At 38.0% G+C, this 8,639-nt stretch overlaps 1 pseudogene; it reads right to left on the reverse strand.

Moving 5' to 3' along the window:
- Nucleotides 1–500: 500 nt before the first annotated feature.
- On the reverse strand, nucleotides 501–2,864 carry LOC131273372 (E3 ubiquitin-protein ligase Mdm2 pseudogene; annotated as a pseudogene).
- Nucleotides 2,865–8,639: the final 5,775 nt, after the last annotated feature.

The following is an 8,639-nucleotide window of genomic DNA, read 5'->3' on the forward strand; positions in this document are numbered from 1 at the left end:
AGAATTTAAAAAAACAGCTATATAGCCAATTCAAATTACATTAAAACCCAAACATGAACTATAAACAGAAGTGAAATTTTCCTAAAATGAAGTGAATATTCACTAAACCCAATCCCTACCCCAAGTAGGTAAATTATATGAAGGAGAAGAATTCTACATGAACTGAGATACTTTTAAGCTTCAATATGTATGAAAACATAAAAATAAATTTAATGTTGCCAAAATAACCAGATATACAGCCAATTCAAATTACATTAAAACCCAAATATGAACTATAAAGAGAAGTGAAATTTTCCTAAAATGAAATGAATATTCACTAAACCACATCCCCTCCCCAAGTAGGTAAATTATATTAAGGAGAAGATTTCTACATGGACTGAGATACTTTTACACTTCAATATGTATAAAAACATAAAAATAAATTTAATGTTGCTAAAATAACTGAGTTTTTAGGGTTACATAGTTAGAAATATATAATTCTACTCTTACAAACAAGTCAACTAGGAGAAATAAGTTAGCATAATCATTTGAACTAGCTGCCTACATATTGGGCAGGACTTATTTTGGTTTTTTTTGTGTGTTTTTTTAGCTTTTTTGAACATGTGAAACAAGCCATAAGATGTCCTTTTTTTGTCATGGATGATACAGTCAATTTTAGGTCACAAGGTTCAATGGCACAAAGATGGAAACTAGATTCCATGCATTTTTCTTTATCTTGTGTTTCATTCCTTTCAAACTCTCTGACAGCTTTAATTTTTTTTTAATTTTTAAAGAAGCTTTAGATTATATAAGCGTTTAATAAAAAATATAGGGGATTCCCATATTCCCCAACCCCTCACCCTAACCCTCCCACACTTTTCACATTAACATCTTTCATTAGTGTGGTAAATTTGCTACAATTGATAAACACATATTGAAGCATTGTTATTAACAATGTACTATAGTTTCTATTATAGCTTACACTCTGCCTTACCCAATTTTATAGGTTATGACCAAATGTAATGGGCTATACCTGTCATTGCAATGTCATGCAGGAAATTCCAATGCCCCAAATGTCCCCATATTATATCTATTCTTCCCTCTCCCTCACCTCAGAACCTCTGGTGGCCACTATCTTTACATCATTGATAAAGGTTCTTCCATTGCTAGAATAATATTAAGTCTATTATAGAATAATACTAAGTCTACTTTAGGCCATTGTTCACTCCCCAGTCTTGAGAATTTCAGGATGGTGATCCCACTGCTTCTACTTGAGAGGGGGCTTAAATCCCAATGGGCAGATGGCTGACATCTTCTTGACTGGTATAAATGTTGCTACTAGAAGTTGATGGCTGAGAATAGCCCTCATTTTCTTGGGATTGGGAGGCTTGTGTGATTTTATTATTTTCCTCTATGTCATTTTTCTGAAATCAGGAACATTAAAGCCCTCTTCTACATGTGTTGAGTTTTCTAGTATGGCTTTCCCAGGTATTTTCCCTTTATCATTTCCTTTATCTTCAGGAAGCCAATTCTCACATCTGTTGTAATGCATTTCCACAAGGGGAGGATACAATTCATTGCATAAAGTACATTTCCCACAGAGAGCTAAGGAAATTTTAGGATCTTCTTCAGATGAGTCTGTATCACTCTCCCCTGCTTGATAAACAGTAACTTGATAAACCTGATCATCTTCATATGAGAGTTCTTGTCCTTCTTCACTAATCTTCTGAATCAAGAGATTCAACTTCAAATTATACACTGAATTGATCTGAAACTGAATCCTGATTCAACCAATCACCAGAATGTTCACTTAAACCAGTATCAAGATCCAGATTTGATAGTCTCCATTGATTCACTCCTACAGAATCTTTTACACCATATCTTCATTATTATAGAGCAAGACTTTCATCAGAGGAAAGGTAAATGCTAGCAGATTTGTGGTGCTTTCTCTGTTGTCCACCAGCTAAGTCTTCTGAATTTTCTGTCTCACTAAGTACTCTCCTTTTAGATGAAGGTCTAAAAATCAAATTTGAGGATGAAGTTTTCTCCTCCTACACCTCTTGCACAGGGTCCCTTTGATGGCTGCCATCTTTTTTTTTAAGATTTATTTTATTTATTTCTCTCCCCTTCCCTCTCCCCTGCCCCAGTTGTTTGTTCTCTGTGTCCATTTGCTGTGTGTTCTTTATCTGCATCTGTTGTTGTCAGTGGCATGGGAATCTGTGTCTCTTTTTTGTTGCACCGTCTTGTTGTGTCAGCTCTCCATGCATGTGGCACCATTACTGGGCAGGCTGAACTTTCACACTGGTCGGCTCTCCTTATGAGGTGCTCTCCTTGTGCATGGGGCTCCCCTATGTGGGGGGCACCCCTGCGTGGGGCAGCACTCCTTGTGCACATCAGTGCTGCACATGGGCCAGCTCCACATGGGTCAAGGAGGCCCAGGGTTTGAACCACAGCCCTCCCATGTGGTAGATGGACACCCTATCCACTGGACCAAGTCTGCTTCCTGATGGTTGCCATCTTGGAGGTGACACCTGTTTTCACTTAGAGATGCACCTGAATCTGATGGTTCCTGGTGGTTGACTACTACCAAGTTTCTGTAGACATTTTCCTGTGTTCTTTCACAGAGGAGTTTGGTACTACAAACAACTCCCCTAAAAGATAATTTAAACAATATACAATATATTGTTGTTTCTCATCACTTGGTCATAATATAGTGGCCAAGATAAAATATAATGTCTTTCATTGTGTGTCTTTTTGTGCACCAACAGACTTTAGCAACTTCAGTAATGATTGTTTTGTTCTAACCAGGGTCTCTGGTTCTGAAACAGGAATCTGTGAGGTGCTCATAGCATATCAGTAGCTAGATAATTGTTGGTATTGCACATTTGCCATGCAGGGTTTTTTGTGCCTACCGTGGGATCTTTTGAGGCTCCCCAGTTCTGTTCATGGGGCACATGAAAGCCTTCGTGTCAATTTCACACCACTATTGTATTCCAACACATTAGGTTGGGAGTAGGAGATCCCTTGAGGCAAAAGCATCAGAACCTGAGTCAGAGGTTCTGACCAGAAAAAGGCTCAGCTTCTTGCTCCATCCCCCTTCCAGTCACACAGGGCAACACAAGCCCCAAACAAAAGGAACAAAGGTTGCTAATAGCCATGCTCCCCCCTCTTCCCATCTGTCCTCTTGATAGTGGGAGGCCACTGGGGCTGGGAAGCTAAGTGTGGAGGCCCCCCCAACCTCCTGACAGCCCATATGGATCAGAGCATTCTGCTTTGATGCCTTGAGAGACATGCTTGTTGTCTCTACTAACTAAAAGGGAAGATTAGAGCTCTTCTTTTTTACTTAAGCTCTTAGATGGTCTTATCTTTTTAAACAAAAGAAGCAGTATTTCAAAATGTACACACACATCTTGTCTATTCTCCTGTAGGTAGCCAGAAATGAAGCAGTTGCTTACAGATAATAAAATGCTTCTCAGTTTTACTACTGTGTGGTTAGACTGGTAAGAGGATGTGTCTGTCCCCTTGAAGCTGGCACATGGTCTGTATGAATGCCCAGAGCCTGGAGAAGCCCTGGGCTCCCACACAGCTCTTCAGGATGACAGTGGCCCTCCACCCTGCCATCCTCCCCAGCCCAAGGCTGTGCTACTTATATGTCACCAGGTCCTTGTCTGGTCAGCATCAATGTGAAACACCCTCCTCCATCCTAAAAGATTCTAAAAAGGAATCTTGTGGCTCTTTTAATAATATTACTATGTAGCAAAAGTTTTCTCTTCCTTTCTAGCATGGTATTTTTTGTTTGGGTTTTGTTTCTGTGCTGAAATGACAATTCTCTTTCTTGCTCAGTCAGCCTTGTATCTGTTCTGTATAATATACCATGGCCAGACTCGGTACAGGCTCAGCACACCAGTGTCTTCCCAGCTCATGGCCATGATAAAACAGCCCACTTCCCTCATTGGCTAACCAACCTTGTGGGTTTAAATTATGTGACACTGACAATTTTCCCAAATTGAGTACATTCAGTTGTTCATATGACCCTCATGGTATTCATGATATATGTAGGTTCACAACATAAGATGATACATTATCAATATGATACCTAAAATAGACTGCATATGTCATCATTTCTCACAATGTAACTTCATCAAGAACTTCCCTCTGAAAGTTCTTTTTTCAGATTTGTGCTAACATGGGGGTCAGGAGCTGATTCCACAGGCATCATGTAGACATTAGACAAGGTTGTTTTCAAGCACCATTTTTAAAAAGAAAATATTTATTTTGCCCCATAATGATAGCAATGTATGTAATCTCTGCCACAAATCTCAGCCCAAGTCTAAATATTTTTAAGGTACTATGAATTTAGGGCAGCACTGGGCACATTAGCACTTGCTGAAATGTGTTCAGTGTTCAATTATATTTGTGCACATTTCTTTACTGTACAATAAGGAAAACAACATTAAATTTTCTAATTATCCAGAGAAAGTAATGTAAAACAATGTTTTACTGAGAAATGAGACATTTTTCTTGTCGTTTTTCAGGGCGTTAGGATTATTTTCTTTGCTCTATTTATTTCTAAAGTTCTTTTGCATTCTCCTTTTCATATATTTCCTTCATTTTACCAAAAGCTGTCCTTTATTCTTCAACCTTGATCTTTTTGTCTTCTAAAAATGCCATATTTTCTTAATGAAACCTCAGGGAAATGATAATGCCTCATACACACTGGATGTGTCACTTGTCTTTATTTTATTTGGTCATTAAATTTTTGTTTGGGGGAAGAGACATGCATGGCAACTGCATGGCATATTCCACTTACTAGCTGCCCTCTCCACAAGTATGGCTGAAACATTTCTATAATTGTACAGAAGATGCAAGGAGTACATAACTTCATTTATATCACAAAATCAAAGATTGGGTTATTTTTCTTTTAATGTTTACAAGCTATTTTCTCCATTTAAGGAGTGCTGCTTCAAGAACTATGTGGTATTACAGAAAAGTTGGAGATTAGTTTGATGACTATTTATTGTTATACTCCTTGTCAATCCCCCACTGATTGAAAGAAAAATTGTTCCAGATAGCTTATCTTATCTTAGGATGAGGTCTTAGTTGGTATTTAAGAAAACCAGTCCATTCTTAGATTTAAGCTTTCAATTTTAAGAATAAATGCATACAGCAGGAATTTAGAAACTTAAATGTGTGCTTAACTTATTGCAGTCATAGTTTCCTCATAAATTCTTTATCAGCTATTTCATGTGCATTAGAAATAACAAGCTGGGCTCCAGTCTTGTGAAGCTGCTGCTGGTTAAAGAAGGATGTGCAGATGCTACCAAGTGTGGCATCTGGAACCCACACTGTCATGATGATGTGGGCTATGGGTGGGAGGCTCTTTGTCTCTTCAGAGATAACCTAAGCTGTTTGACTTGTGGGTGTAGAACGGTAAGAGGCTGCAGTCCTGCCCTTAGTGACAATGGCAATGACTCCAATCCCAGGAAACAGTTAAACAATGCAAGGTCTATAAACTTTAAGTATTTAGGGGTAATGCAAACCAAATATGTTGAAAGCTTATCTAGAATGTCTGGAGTCCATGCTAAAGATGTGGAAGATATATATGCTAATTCAAGCCTATTGAGAACTGAAAAAAAGGGACCATTTGGCCTTTCATCTCTGTATAAAAGACAAACAAAAAGCTCCCGAGTCCAGCCGGCCGTCAATAAACCATTTTTCCTTCTCAGAATCATTCCTGAGTCCTGGCCTCTCTATACACAAATAATTGAACCTCTCTCAAATTCTGCAACATTTTTGGCGAGTCTGGTGGGACAGCAAATGAAGGCCAGAGACAGTAGCATTTTGCTGCCCCTTCCAAATCCCCAAGGAAGCCAGGAGGACTCAGGTGAACCCCAAATCTGGGTGCCCCTGGATTAAATTTAATCCAGAAAAGATGGGGGCTCCACCAGAATCTTCCTGACAAAAATTGAGGGCAATAGAAGGTCTGAAGAGAGATTCTGGGAATGAAAAAGAACTCTGAACATGGAAGAAGGTAAGACTCCCTGGGTGAGCACAGTCTGGAAAGCCCTAGCTTTATTGCCAGGAAGGGGAGGCTGATCACCTCCAGAGAGAACCCTAGTAGCCCCAGAAAATTGGGGGGAAGCCATTCTCTCTAGGCCTGGGAAAAGGAGAAAAACTGGGGAAAAGCCCTTGTGTTTTAGGTTTGTCTAACTGCATGTTAAAAGCTGGTACTGGTCTCACATCCACTAAAGGAGTGGAGTCTTGATTTTCATAGGAAGGGCTATTTATAGGTTCGAGTCCTAATGTCCTGGAAATTGGTCTAGATAAAAAAAAAACTTGGTTACAGGACAATGGATTGGCTTTTCTAGTGGAGCTTAGTCTGGGTGTAAAGTTAAACAGTGGGAAAAAGTCTAGCTGAAATCTTTTGATATAGTGCTAAATTGTGAATGAATTCACTTTATACCAAATATTAAGTGTTCTAAGGTTTGTGATGGCTGTGGGGGCAGCCATGCTGAAAATATATATATAGAACTTGTGGGTCAGATTAGTGACCTTTGTGCTTCTATGTCAGCTCAATGCTACTGTTGGAGTTGTGTCATTATGTAAAGTAGAATGCAGTAGAGGTAGAACTCTCCCTTTTAATTGGCAAGGGGGTGAAATGATTATGGGGCAAAACTGAGGAGTCTGGATGTTTGTGGAGTCTAGATGTTTGTGCATGCTCTGCTGTCTTGTTTCTGGTCTGCCCCTTTGCTGGGGCTTGAAGGCCATCTGTGTCTGCGCCACACACCCAAGTTTGTTGGGGCTGCCCCAGTCAGAGTGACTCGGCCCCCGGGAGAGTTGCGAATTTGAGTAGGTTCTGTCTGCCCATTTTGGCTGAAAGCTGGAAAGGGGAGAGGGGCTTGCCCCTTTCCAGTGAGTCCACACCTTCTATTCATAAGCCACATTCCTGTTTAATTGTTGTGCACCCGACTGCCTGGAAGGGGGGAAGTGAAGGTGGTGAAAGGCAGAATCAGAATAAATGCAGTAAAGTTCCCTCCATAGGGTGTCAAAGCCAAAATACGTTTGCATTCTGCCCACGTACTTAGAAGGTATTGTAGTAACTTTAAGTAAGAGAATGTGTTCTGTGAAGGTAAAATTTGTCTTAAAAGTATAAATAGTTATAAAAGTTTTAACAAAGCATTGTTTAAATTAAGGTATTTAAATGGCTAATTGCAGAAAATCATTATTAAACAAAAACTGAATTGATAATACCAGCCTTCCCTGCCAACTTGCATCCAAAAAAAAACTGTTTCTGGTATTACATGCTACTAAGTATTAAAAGCAAAGAAAAGTTCATTATTTTAACAAGCTTGTTTAATATTAATGACAATTATATGTTGTAAGAAGTTTGCCTGATAACTTAGTATGTGGGATATATGGAATGTGTTTTTATTGTTAAGGAAACAGAAGATGAGTTTGTCCTAAGATAAAATGATTGATTATTGGAAAGAGTAGAGTGTGGGACAAAACCTGAATGAATACTGAAAGTGTAGAAGGTTTGTGGAAGGAAACTTTTATGATTAAAATTGAGTAAGAGCAGTATACAAAGAAAATCTGTTTTATCAAAATAGCTTCTTGTGCTTTAACCTCATCATTTCCTCAGTGTTTGAAGAAGGGTCTTATCTCTTTTAAAAGAACATTATGTTCTAGAAATCCTGAAAAGTAGCTTATTTCAAACTAACTGCAAGAGATTTATTTTACCTTAAAAGAAAAATTAAAGTAATGGTTAAGTTCATTTAATATGTTATAAGTCAAATGAAAAGTGTTTAAAAGTGTTATAAAATTAACAGGTTTTTAAAAAATTAATAAAAACTGTAACTAAGAGTTAAAATCATTTATAAATGCATTTATATTATAAAACAGTGAAAAGATAATAACTGAAATTATAGCTGAGTGAATTTAGCCTGAAACTATTATTTAAGTGTAAATTCTAAACTAAACTTTCCTTTATTTATGGTTACTTCAAGCCTAACCTCACCCCTTGCCTTTGCCTATGGTTATTTCATAATAGCTTTTGCCCCTACAGGCCAGAGAAGATCTGGGACATCACTGTCTCCTGTCCTGGTATTAGTAATCATTTCTCTCATGAATTCAAGTGTAAACTAAATAAATTGCTGCCTGATAGAATAAGGTTAAATGACCACTGGAGTTTTATCTCCAAAATCAAAAAGGTGGGTGGAGGGGGAGAAGTCTCCTGCCTTGATGGTCAATGTTCCTAAGAGTGGCAATTCAGGAGAGAAACCAGTCTGTCTCCCTGAGGCTTCAAATAGCTTCAGTAAATATATATAAAATTAATCTTGTTGCTTCTCCAAAATTCTGCTAATTTCAAAGTAAAATATAAAGTTCTAAAACAAAATGGTGCTAAAGCATTGAGAACATTTTAGTTACAATCCATTAATTAAGAAAGAAAATTCTTGTGTAAAACTTCATGGTCATAGTGTAAAACTGCACAGTCATAGTACAAATTAAGAAAAGTTTCAGGAGTCTTTGAAATGTTTTGCAGTCACACTTGCTTTGTAAAAATTATAAGTTTAAGGTAACTAAAGTTATGTTTTTGTGTCAAACTATTCATGTCTGCCTATTTGCTCAAATTGTTGAGGTTAAATATGCAGTTATATAAG

Source organism: Dasypus novemcinctus, chromosome 14 (genome assembly GCF_030445035.2).
Source record: "Dasypus novemcinctus isolate mDasNov1 chromosome 14, mDasNov1.1.hap2, whole genome shotgun sequence".
Lineage (NCBI taxonomy): Eukaryota > Metazoa > Chordata > Mammalia > Cingulata > Dasypodidae > Dasypus > Dasypus novemcinctus.